General features: G+C 38.6%; 1 long non-coding RNA gene across 2 annotated transcripts; it reads right to left on the bottom strand.

Moving 5' to 3' along the window:
• Window positions 1–2,235: 2,235 nt before the first annotated feature.
• Window positions 2,236–4,441, bottom strand: LOC138886556 (uncharacterized). 2 transcript variants are annotated; one of them, XR_011405581.1, is made up of 2 exons: window positions 2,930–4,441; window positions 2,236–2,546 (listed from the first exon to the last, which is right to left on the bottom strand). It is a non-coding gene; the product is annotated as an uncharacterized lncRNA (long non-coding RNA). The 2 variants fall into 2 exon arrangements; XR_011405582.1 differs by having other exon boundaries at window positions 3,752–4,441.
• Window positions 4,442–12,582: the final 8,141 nt, after the last annotated feature.

The raw sequence follows: 12,582 nt of genomic DNA, 5'->3' as shown, positions 1-12,582 counted from the left end.
GAATTTGATGTTGAATCTAAGATATAATCACAAAATAGATTTAGAAATTGATTAGAGACACTTGCCCAACGATTTGGTATGAACATCTTCTCTCAAAATCGCCCACTCTCGGACCTAGGGTTCAAAATATGGTAAAAAGAAGCTAAGATTCGGAATGCCCATCTTTTTAGTAGGTTGCATATGTCGCATTTGCGACACTGGGTTCGCAAATGCGAACTCGCAAAAGCAAAGAATTCTTCGCAAAAGTGAAGCCTAGACTAACTTGTCTCTATCGCAAATTGCGAGGAAACACCTCGAAAATGCGAAGTAAGGCCTTCGCAAAAGCGACCCAAATTTTCGCAAATGCGAACTTCCCCTGCCCAGTTCATTTTTGCATTTGCGAGACTGGCTTTGCAAATGCGAATCCTGTCAGTCCCTAGCCTTTTTGAAAATGCGATTCTAAGTCCGCAAAAGCGATGGTCGCAAATGTGACCCTCTACTCGCAAATGCGAGATCAGAAAGCAACAGTTCTAAACTTTCTTCCAAGCACTTCGAAGCGCGTACGAAACTCATCCGAACCCTCGGGGCTCCATGACAAACCTCCACGCAAGTCTAAAAATATAACAGGAACTCGCTCGCACGATCGAAACACCAAAATAACCTCTAGAACCACGAATCGGATGCCAAAACACATGAAAATCATTATGAACTTCTAGAATTGCAACCAAGCGTCCGAACCACATCAAATCAACTCCAAACAACACCAAATTTTGCAGACAAGTCCCAAATGACATAACAAAGATGATCCAACTTTCAGAATCACATTCTGACCCCGATATCACCAAAGTCAACTCTCGATCAAACCTCTCAATTTTCCAAAACTTCATCTTTCCAATTTTTGCCAAAATGCTTCAAATTACTCTATGGACCTCCAAATCTAAATCTGGACGTAAGACTAAGTCCAAAATCACCACCCCAGCCTATCGGAACCATAGAAACTCCAATCCTAGTTCAAATACTCAAAAGTCAAATCTTGGTCAATTCTCTCAACTTCAATCTTCTCAAATGGGGGTCACTTTTAAAAATCCTTTCCGAACTTCTCAAAAACCCGAACTGGTGATTCACACAAGTTATAATACACTATTTAAAGTTACTCATAACCTTAAACTGCCAAACCGGATACAATTGCTCAAAACGATCTGTCGGATCGTTACATGTCGGCTTGATACTTGAGAGTCAGCCTTTCATAGGACACATGGTTTGATATGGCATAAGGAACATCTTTTTGGGTATTGAGTGTAACAAAATCCTTCAACCAAATGTGAGGATTCTTCTCTCTAGTGGATCTTCTTTGAGTACCAGCATCATTATTCTCTATTAGAGATTGTACAGATGATGTTTATGAATCTCTATCACTAGAAGGTTCTATATTTGAGTTGTCACCTATGCTGAGAGTAGAAATGTCAAGAGTAACTACAAGGACCTCAGTAGATGGACTAGGTGCTGGACTAGTATGGGGCTTAACATGAGAGTCTGCATAATCATCTGAAACATATACAGGTGCAAAAGAGGAGGTGACCTTTTGAAATAGAAACACCTATTCTTTGAAATCCACATCTTTATTAACAAAGAACACATTGTTAGACAAATCATAGAGAATATATCCATTTAACATTTGAATACCCCATATGAACTGCCATCCTTGTTCTGGGTTGACGTTTGTCAGATTCCTGCACAATCTTGGCATAACATAAACAACCTAACACCCTCAGATGCTCCAGTTGAGGTTTCGTACCATATAACAAATTATAAGGTGATCTGGCCCCAGTTAGAAGTGAAGGCATCATGTTGATGAATAGATTGCTGCAAGCACACAATGTTCCTATAACTTAAGAGGACTAGAGGCTTGAAATCTAATTGCCCTAGTGACTTTTGGAATGTGCCTATGCTTTCTCTCAGAAACTTCATTCTATTGAGAACTGTATGCATAGGTTCTTTGATGAATAATCCATATTTTCTTAAACTTATTCTCACAGACACTGTTTACAAATTCAGTACCATTATCAATTCTCACAACTTTCACTATTTTGTTGACCTGGGTGCTCACATACACCAAGAACTTTTGTAAGTCCACACAGACATCTGTTTTGAGTTTTAGGAAAAATGCCAAGTCATCCTAGTATAATTATCAACAATTGTCACATGATATTTATTACCATGAAATGTTGCAGTTTTGTAGGGGGGCGCACATCCACATGAATCATATCAAATGCATTAGTACTTTTATTACTACTAGGTGGAAATAAAGCTCTATATTGTTTAGCACAAAGAAAAATACTACACTTCTTGATAGTAGAAGATATATGTGAGAAGATACAGGAAAACAATACACTAGAGGAGACATGTCCAAGCCTTCTGTGCCAAGGAGCAATGTCCACTTTATTCCCTACAATGCAAGCTTGAGCTGCTAGTGTTATTGCTACAACTTTTCCAGAAGGTTGATTGAGTATCAGGTAGAGTCCATCCTCCTCCTTACCAATCTCCATCACCCTCACGTTGAAGAGATCCTGGAAGATATAAACGTTGGGAAAGAAGGCCATAAAACAACATAAATTTCTAGTCACCTTAGATACTGACAACATGTTGTACTTAAACTCTAGAATATAGATAACATTCTTGAGTGTGCTTCAGTCATATACAGTACTAGCACCTATATGTGTAACATTTATGACATCGCTATTAGGTAGAAACACCTTCTTAGACTTAGAAGGTACAACAACAGAGGAGTTTTCTAGTAGACTAATGTCAGACACCATATGATTTATAGTATCAATGTCAATAATTCATTCCTGCTGACTATTCGAATCAGAGGCCAAACAAGCACTACATGTACCTGCTACTTTTGTTTATTGATCATTAGGGACAAAAGCCAAATAGGCACTACTTATACCTATTACATTTGCAGATGAAGCGGATGAAGAGTAGGTAGCCTTGTTGAGCATTTAGAAGATCTAATCAAATTGCTCCTTGGTGAAGGTACAAGCAAGTGGAGCCAATGGGGTAACTGGGGCAGCACTTGAAGCTCTAGCTTGATTTTCCGGTTGTTGGCCATCCTGTGTCATTTGAGGAACACCAACCACACTCATGTGATTTCCAACATATGCCATCTATGGGCTCACCTGCTCTGCCCATGTGTTGCCCAACAAATTCCATTTGGGGAGTTGTACTACCAGTAGGACTTTGATTTCTACACTCAGCCAAAGCACTATAAACATTACTATCATCTGGACCACCGTTCTTTTCGATTTTAAAGTCAGAGAGGCACCCTATAATTTTGTAAAAGTTCTCCTTGCTATGACCTTTAATCTTGGAGAATTCATAGTGAATATTATAGTTCTTTTTAAACTTCTGATTATTACTAGGTCTGGAGCTATATAGGGCTGTAGATTCAAAATTATTAACGTTCATATTCACTGTAGGAGTAGATCTACGAATACCAGTAGTAGCTACTATAGCCTTTTGGATTTCATCGCTAATAAGCATGGCACAAGCTTGGTTGACAGTAACTAAAGGAATCATTAAGAGGATTTGACCTTGAGGTTGCATGTATGAGTCATTTGTCCCATGATAAATTGATATACTCTGAGACTTTGTAGAAACACAACAAAATCCTTCGATTTTGGACAATCACAACCAGGGGAAGGAACCAAAACATCAAACTCAGCCCATAAGTCCTTTAATTTTAAGTAATAAATAAAAATAGACAAGGTACCTTGAGTTAAGGTTGAAATATCCTTGTGAAAATTGAAGGAGTGAGTATCATTGTACTTATTAAATCTCTCTCGAAGATCTTCGCAGACTACATGTGTATTTGTCTTATAAGCAATAACACTAATCAGATTTGGAGCCACAGAGTTTATCAACCATGATAATATAATTGCACTACATCTTTTCTATTGAATACCGGTACTTGTCACAAAACCTCTCCTTCTAAGTCCCATCTACCATTCCAAGCTTGTTCCGACCTAACACACATGGAGTGATACCATACTGAGTAATTACCGGAGCCTGTCTAATGGAAGGAAATCAGAGAGATGCCACTAGTATCCCCTGGGGCAAGATAGAGTGGGTGAGTAAATGTATCTGTAATTCCTTATTCAAATTTGTCATCAAATGACGCCTTTGAAGTAACATTAGTAGATGTGCCATGATCTAGATCATCAATCGTCATTGAGATAGAAAATTGAGTTGGAGGTGAGAGAGAAAAAACGAGTAGATTAGAAGCATAAAAAAGAGATCGAATCCACAAGCTAGAATCTGAATTGCATGGCTCTTATACCATGATGAAGTCCAGGGATCAACCCATATCAACCTAATCAGATATGAAGAGCAAAGAGAGACGAGAGAGCACTGAGAGTTAAAGAGAGACAGGAAATTGGGGAAAATCAATTATGTTATTCATTTTTTTTGTGTATATATAGCTATATATATATATATATATATATATATATATATATATATATATATATATATATAGCTAATTGACAACTAATAGTCCTAACTTTCTTACCGACCTCACTAACTGTGTACATTAAATAGACTATTCTACCCTTCTACAACTAGTCACCTTTATGTAATACCCTTCTCAACATCATGTACCACTAACACTCCAGATCTGCAAAGTTTTATTTTAACTTTTCAAGAAACTTTGGCGAAACATATCAAGGGGAAAAACGAGCATTGACCAAATATTGGGGGCTCCACCCATGCTCAAACGATAAATATAGATAGGTATGACAATATTCTTGGAAGCTAGAGTTTGCTCCTCTACCCATACCCAAGAAGTTTAGGCTGTTGGAGCTTGCATATATGATGGAACTTCAGACCCTTCAGACCATGTCGTGGCCTATATAACAAAAGTTAAGGAAAATGTTAGCTACTGGGAAGATTCCACGGAGCTCACCGACTAGATCATTTTAATTCAGTTAACTAATGGATTCTATCGGAAAGTGCCGATAGAGTCCCTCGATTTTTTTGTACCAACGCGATAATTTGTCACAGGTCTTTATCAATCGGGTTTTTGTTGGAAAACAATGATTACCGACTTTCGCTATGGACTATATTAAGATTACGTATGTTGCATTAGATGCTTGATACTCCTATAAGTAGGGGTGTACATATACGTGGTTGGTTCGATTTTTATCAAAACCAAATCAAACTAACTATATCCGTTTGGATTGGTTCGATTTTGCCGGATTTTTTGGTTACAAGAATATTATTTCAATTTTACTTTGTTAAAGTTATAGATAAAATTTTAAGAAATGAATATATTTTTAGTAAAAATTTTAAAAAATGACAAATATATGATCTATTAAAATATTCTTATGGAAGAATTCTTTTAGTAACAGATGAGAGTTATTTTCTTAGTCACTTCACAATAATTTTTCATTGACGTACGCTTTCAAGGTTAGCCAAATTTAATAATTAAACATAAAAAACAATGTGACACCTAATTTTAAATTATCAAAATACCATTTCAAATTCGAAAAAGATATAAGAAATCTTGACGTATGAATATGGAAGAACAAATAGATGATTGACACATTTCAATTACACATGATAAGAAAGTGATACAACCCATTATTTAAGGTAAATAAGATGAATGAACTTCACAGTTCTATTAAATATTATATCCCAGGATAAGATCCCAAATATTTTTAGATATATTTTTTTAAAAAATTCTATGTAAAATCTTAAAAGTATATATATAATTTATACATTTATATGTCGGTTTGGTTCATTTTTTTACTCAATACCAAACCAAATCAAACCAAATTAGTTGAATTTTTTAATCGGTTTGGTTTGACTTTTCGGTTTGGTATGATTTTTCGGTTCGGTTTGAATACCCCTGCTCGTAAGACTTGCTCCAAGGGGAATGATACGGGGGTGGGTCGATAATCTTAATGGGCTTTTAGCTCTCCACTCACTACTCCGTGTAGATCAGGAGGAAAGCTCCATTATCCTAATGGTGGTCAATTGACCATTCTTCGTCGAAAATTTACAATATGTATATAAGTAAAATATTCGATTTTAGAGGTATATAACATATACTGAACATCCTTTAATTTATTGGAAAAAAAAATTCACTATTTTTAAGTTTGAACACCCTTAAAAATTTTTTTTGGCTTCGCCAATAGTGTATACTACAAGTATAATTTTTTATCTTAAAATCTGGATAAACTAAAATAGAAGGTGAAGTAAAAATAAAATTTGTTCAAGTCCTAGTAGCAAAGAGTACTAAACTCGAACCACTGTAAATGCAAATAAAGTTAAATAAAATAAGTAAAAACTAAACAAAAATACCGAAGATTGTAAAACCAGAGAGTTATTTACTATGTTAACAATTTTATTGCTTTTTTTTTTTTTTATGTGAAACATATTGATTTTGTCCATGAACATACTGTAATTAAGTGTATAACGCTATTTGGAACCAAAATTTTAAAGTAATTTCAAACACATATGGTTGTATTGGTAAAAATAAATATTACATGTGGATTTATATAAGTGGTTGATGTGGCAAGACACTTTGATCACTAAGAAAGCAATAGCTAGAGAGATGCATTAAAAGAGGCACGGGGCGTAATAGGTACGAGAAAATCACCCACGAGATAAAAGGGTATGGTCGCACGAGTATGAATTGCTATATGAAGAGACACCGCATAATGAATCAAGACAGTAAAGAAGGAAGATTCATGAATCGTCAATTAATGTGCATGAATGATCATAGACGTTACAGAATCTTCCTGAATAGTTACGATTGCCAATTATAACGTCTTATTAATGTCATTAATATTCATAATGATTCAGTCATAAAAGGAAAGAAACTTTGTACTTATAAATTCCTGTATAAGGGAAGGAGATTTTACTTGTAAAGGCATGTTCTGATTATTATTGGGAAACAATTACTTTTTTGCTTTCTATTAATGTCACGACCCGGATTTTCCACCTTCGGGAGTCGTGATGGCGCCTACTCATGAAAGTTAGGCAAGTCGAGTATTATAGATTCATTTCCCTTTCCTTAACCTTTAACAATTTCTAATTAAACATGCGATGAACAGCGGAATAATAATGATAATAAAAGAAATGCGGAAGATGAAATCTGATAACTTAGCTAAATACTAGTACGAAAAATACAAAACACATCTCTACCCAGAACTGGTAGCACAATATCACGGACCATCTATGAATACTACAAACAGTTGTTTGGAAAGAAAGATACAATCTATCTCTGAAGTAAATGAAAATAGTATATAAGGATAGAAAGGGACGCCAAGGCCTGCGGGCGTTTGCAGGGCTACCTTGGGTCTCCGCTGGACTGAAGGCAGCAACCACTCTAATGTCCAAAAGCTCCGGTACCGAGATTTGCACACAATGCAGAGTGTAGTATCAGCACAACCGACCCCATATGTTGGTAAGTGTCGAGCCTAACCTTGGCGAAGTAGTGACGAAGCTAGGATAAGACTACCAAATAAACCTGTGCAATTAAAGCATATACGACAAGTAATAATAACGGAAACTAGCAGTTAAAGATGGGAAGGGGAAAATGCTGCGGGGAATATCAAGTACCAATAGTAACTCATGAGAAAAGCATAAAGAACTTCTTAAAGTTCGCATCAGTAAGAATAAGGAAATAGTAACGAATCAATATCCATTTTTATTCATTATTGTTGCGGCGCGCAATCCGATCCAAATAATATAATATTGTTGCGGCGTGCAACTCGATCCAAATCATATATCACTATTGCAGCGTGCAACCCGATCCCTCATGTTCTCCTTTATTACTCCATGCTTCGGCGTGCAACCCGATCCCATATAATATTGTTGCGGCGTATAATCCGATCCAATATAATATTGTTGCGGTGTGCAATCCAATCCCAATATACAAATCAACACTAATCACAAAAGAATCCCGGCGAGGAACAATAAGGAAACAACAATATCTCAGCAAGGAATCAACAATAAGAATAAATACATCCCGACAAGGGAACCAGCAGTAAGAATTAAATACGTCTCGGCAAGGGAATCAACTATAACCAAACTTGTACCAATATTTAACTTCGCAAATGAAACCTCAACTAGAACCAATACTCAATAATGAACAAATACCACGAGAATAATCATAAGTTTTGTCCAACACAGAAATCAACAACTTAGGCATTTGTAGTACTTATAAAGAAACACAACGATTACAATTTAAGACTCACGGGTATGCTTGACAACGACGTATAGATATTCGTCACTATACCTATACGTCGTACACTACACTAGCACATAGCAAATAAAATACAATACTTATTCCCTCAAGTTAAGGTTAGACCAAACACTTACCTCGAACTTCCACGGCCAACTCAAGCCTCAAACACCGCTTTTCCTTTAGAATTTGCCTCCAAGTTAATTGTATCTAGCCCAAATTAATTTAACAACATCAATAAATGCTAAAGAAGTCATACCCAATGCTTAATTATAAGTTTTCTATCATTTTTTCCAAAAAGTCAAAAATCGACCCCGAGTGCGCTTGTACAAAACTTGAGGTTCGAACCAAAACCCGATCACCCATTCACCCACGAGCCCAAATATACAATTAGTTTTAAAATTCGTCCCCAAAATGAGGTCTAAATTCTAATTATTCAAAAAGCCCTAACTCTACCCAAATTCCTAATTTCTACCATGAAAACTCTTGATTTTTGATTAAAAAATGATGAAAAATATTGGGTAATTGAAAGAATAAAGTTTAGAACTGATTACCAATACTTTGTGAATGAATTTGTGTGAAGAAATCGCCTCTAGGTCTTGGGAGTTCGATAATATGGAGTACATGGATTCTGCCCATTTTTTCTACTGTTTTTAAAAGAGTGGGTAGGCCTTTATCGCGTTCTAGATGGGCCTGCTGCGTTCGCGAAGAGATGCCCGTTAAGGACTTATGAGATTGCGAGTTCTCCTATGCATTCGCAAAGGGTAAGCCTCCCTGACTTTTGCGTTCGTGGACCGGGTACGCGTTCGCGTAGAAGAAATGACGACTACCCAGCCCACCTCCAATTTACTATATGCGTATGCAGGACAAGGGTCGCGTTAGTGTAGAGCAGCCCCCCAGTGCTCCACATTCACATCCCTCTCTTTGCGTTCGCATAGAAGAAATTCCACCCCCAGCTCAGTTCCCTTTTGTGATCACGAGTGTTGTACGCAATGGCGATGCACAAAATGTCTATGCACCTGAAGCAGTAAAACCTGCAACTTTCTAAGTGTAAAAACCTCCCAAAACCTATCTGAAACTCACCCGAGCCCTCGGGGCTCCAAACCAAACATGCATTCTAACTCAAAGATATCATATGGACTTACTGTGATCAAATCGCCAAATTAACATCTCAAACTCCGAGTTTAGCATCAAAATCAAAGAAAAATCTACATAACCCTTAAGTTCAAATTTTAACAACCGAGGGCCCGATTCATGTCATATCAAGTCCGTTTCTTATTAAATTTTACAAGCTCAACCTAAATGCCATATAAGACCTGCACCGGGCTCCGGAACCAAAATACGGGCCCGATACCATCAAATTCAAACACATTTAAATTTCCAAAAACTCTTATGATTTCAGTTAAACAATTTTCTTCAAAAATTCATTTCTCGGGCTTGGGACCTCGAAATTCAAATTCCAGGCATACGCCCAAGTCCCATATTTTTATACGAACCCACTGGGAAAGTCAAATCACAGGTCCGGGTTCGTTTACCCAAAATGTTGACCAAAGTCAACTTAAATTCAATTTTAAAGGCCAAATTAGTATTTTCATTAAATTTTCACATAAAAGTATTCCGAATATAAGCTCGGACTGCACACGTAGATCGAGGTGGGATAAAAGGAAGTTTTTAAGGCCTCAGAACACAGAATTTACTTGTAAATCAAGTGATGAGGTCATCACATCCTCCACTTCTAAAACAATTGTTCGTCCTCGAATGGACATAGAAAAGAAGTACCTGAGTCGGGGAAATATTGGCTCCACATATCGGACTCAGACTCCCAGGTAGCTGCCTCGGGAGGCTGACCTCTCCACTGAACACGAACAGAAGGGTAACTCTTCGATCTCAACTAACGAACCTGCCGGTCCAGAATGGCCACCAGCTCCTCCTCATAGTCAGATCCTTGTCCAACTGGACAGTGCTGAAGTCTAACATGTGGGATGGATCGCCGTGATGCTTTCGAAGCATGGACACATGAAACACTGGGTGCACAACTGATAAACTCGGTGGCAACGCAAGCCTGTAAGCCACTTCTCCCACTCGATCAAGAATCTCAAAAGGACTAATGAACCTAGGGCTTAGCTTGCCCTTCTTCCCAAATCTCATCACGCCCTTCATGGGCGACACCCGGAGCAACACCCGCTCTCCGACCATAAATGCCACATCACGAACCTTGCGGTCAGCATAACTTTTCTGCGTGGACTGATCTGTACGAAGCCTGTCATGAATAATCTTTACCTTATCCAAGGTATCATGGACTAAATCTGTACCCAACAACTGAGCCTTTCCCGGCTCAAATCATCCAATTGGCGACCGACACCGCCTACCATATAATGCCTCATAAGGATCCATCTGAATGCTCAACTGGTAGCTGTTGTTGTAGGCAAACTCTGCTAAAGGGAAGAACTAATCCCACAAACCTCCAAAGTCCATAACACAAGCTCGGAGCATATCCTCCAAAATCTGAATGGTACGCTCGGACTACCCCCCAGTCTGGGGATAAAATGTTGTGCTCAACTCGACCCGTGTGCCCAACTCATGCTGAACTGCCCTCCAGAAATGTGAGGTAAATTGCGGTCCTCGACCAGAAATGATAGACACAGGCACATCATGAAGACGAACAATCTCCCAGATATAGATCTCAGCTAACCTCTCGGAAGAATAGGAGACTGCCACAAGAATAAAATGTACATCCTATCAACAATAACCCATACTGCATCGAACTTCCTTTGGGTCCGTGGGAGTCCAATAACAAAGTCCATAGTGATCTGCTCCCACTTTCACTCAGGAATCTCAATCTTCTGAAACAAACCACCAGGTCTCTAATGCTCGTACTTTACATGCTAACAATTCAAATACCGAGCTACATAGGCAAAAATGTCCTTCTTCATCATTCTCCACTAATAATGCTGCCGCAAATCCTGATACATCTTAGCGACACACGGATGAATAGAATACTAGGAACTATGGGCCTCGTCTAGAATCAAATCACGAAGTCCATCCATATTAGGCACACAAATACGACCCTGCATCCTCTGAACTCCATCATCTCCAACCGTAACCTGTTTGGCACCCCCGTGCCGCACTGTGTCTCTAAGGACAAGCAAATGAGGATCATCATACTACCGATCTGGGATACACTTAAATAATGAAGAACGAGCGATTGTGCAAGCCAGAACACAGCTAAGCTCAGAAATACCCAACCTTACGAACTGATTGGCTAAAGCCTGAACATCCAAAGCAAGCGGTCTCTCACCGACCGGAATATACGCAAGGCTGCCCATACTGGCTGAATTCCTACTCAATGCATTGGCCACCACATTAGCCTTCCTCGGATGATACAAGATGGTGATGTCATAGTCTTTTAGTAGCTCCAACCACCTCCTCTACCTAAAATTTAGCTCTTTCTGCTTGAACAAGTATTGCAAAATCTTGTGGTATGTGAACACCTCACATGACACGCCATACAAATAATGCCTCCAAATCTTCAGCGCGTAAACAATGGCTGCTAACTCTAAATCATGAACTGGATAATTCTTCTCATGGATCTTCAACTATCGTGAGGCATATGCAATAACCTTGCCATTCTGCATCAACACCGCGCCAAGTCCAATACGCGATGCATCACAATATACTGTATATGGTCCTGAACTTGTGGCAAAACCAACACTGGCGCCGTAGTCAAAGTTGTCTTGAGCTTCTGAAATCTCACCTCACACTCGTCCGACCACCTGAATTGGGCACCCTTTTGGGTCAACCTGGTCATCTGCATTGTAATAGGCCACAAACCGATGGTAATAACCTGCCAAACCCAAGAAATTTCGGGTCTCTATAGCTGATATGGGTCTAGGACAGTCCTTGACTGCCTCTATCTTCTTTGGATCCACCTGAATACCCCCTGCTGGTATAGTGTGACCCAAGAAGGCAACTGAACTCAACCAAAACTCGCACTTCGAAAACTTAGCATACAACTGACTATCCCTTAGAGTCTGAAGAACGACTCGGAGATGCTGCTTGTGCTCCTCCCGGCTGTAGGAATAAATCAATATATCATTAATGAAGACAATCACAAAGGAATCCAAATAAGGCTTGAATACTCGGTTCATCAAGTCCATGAAAGCTACTGGGGAATTTGTAAACCTGAATGACATCACTAGAAACTCATAATGCCCGTACCAAGCGAGAAAAGCTGTCTTAGGGACATCAAATGCCCTAATCCTCAACTGATGGTAGCCAGATCTCAAATCAATCTTTGAAAACACCTTAGCACCCTGAAGCTGATCAAACAAATCATCAATCCTCAACAATAG

The sequence above is a fragment of the Nicotiana sylvestris genome, chromosome 2, assembly GCF_000393655.2.
Source record: "Nicotiana sylvestris chromosome 2, ASM39365v2, whole genome shotgun sequence".
NCBI lineage: Eukaryota > Viridiplantae > Streptophyta > Magnoliopsida > Solanales > Solanaceae > Nicotiana > Nicotiana sylvestris.
Note: the sequence above shows the minus strand (reverse complement) of the source record. Positions and strands in the feature narration are given on the sequence as shown.